A 1098-nucleotide genomic window follows, 5' to 3' on the forward strand; every position below is an offset into this window, starting at 1 on the left:
GCCAGGTCCAGTGTTGGAACTGTTTCCCCAAACACACGCTGACATCATGGTCCCTCTCCACTAATAACCTTAAACCTGATTCAGGCAGGAGCAGACCCCCAGGTCTTAACAGCTGGTCGCCAGGACCAGGGTGGGCCCCCCACACACCAGGTGCCCCCAGTCTCCTGGGCTGAGACCTTGACCCAGAGCCCCTGTCACTTGTTCTTGCTGCGGAACCCAGGAATGAAGATTCCTCCTCCAAGGGATCTGGAAGAGGCCAGGAGACACCCCCAGGTTATGGGCTAGGAAGAGGGGAGTCCCTGGAGGCGTGAAGGAAGGAAGCAAATAGGGGCTTTAGGAGATGGAAGGCAGAAAGTGTGGCGTGGGGGCCCAGAGAGGACAGGGACAGGCAAGGGTCAACGTGGTGGACACCAGGGTGGAAGGGAAGTTGTAGGATACATGAAGTTGACCAGGCTTTTGACTCCACTGGCCCCTGTGACTGTCACCTGCTGCCTTGGTCTTATTAACAAAGGCGCTTGGACAGTGGGCTCAGGCCACAGGTGCCTGATGGGGGATGCCTGGAGCCCGGTGTGGTGTGGTCAGTGTGCACACTGGGCCTGGAGGCCGGGCTATAAGGCGGCGTTGCTCTGAGACTGGGGAGGGTCTGGGGGGACAGCTGTGAGAGACCACAGGGGGTGAGGCCACCAGGAGAGCCAGAGACAGTGAAGCTGCATGGGGCTGGGAGGCTCAGTTTGGGGCTGCCTCTGGGCGCCCCTCCCTGCTGGGCCCTCGCCTGCCCTCCCCGCCTGGTGCGCCTGTGTAGCTGGTTCCCTGGGAGACCACTGAGGCCTGAAAAACCCACCGAGGGCTCCAGACATTCCTTTTTCCATCTGTCTGAATCCACAGGGAACCTGCCCTGTGCCCACTGGCACCGCAGATGGTCTGCGTGGGGTGTGGCACAGGGGCCTGAGGCTGGGGGCTGGGGGAGTCTCAGCACCGGGGGGACCTTCACGTGGCCAGCTCTGTAGTTGGCTGGGAAACGGTCCTGAGTTTAGGGCAGTCTCCATCCTGCAGGCGTGCTGTCCTCAAACACACGGGGAGAAGGGATGGAAGCGGGGA

This window comes from Condylura cristata, unplaced genomic scaffold (assembly GCF_000260355.1).
Source record: "Condylura cristata isolate star-nosed mole 26May11 unplaced genomic scaffold, ConCri1.0 scaffold00046, whole genome shotgun sequence".
Lineage (NCBI taxonomy): Eukaryota > Metazoa > Chordata > Mammalia > Eulipotyphla > Talpidae > Condylura > Condylura cristata.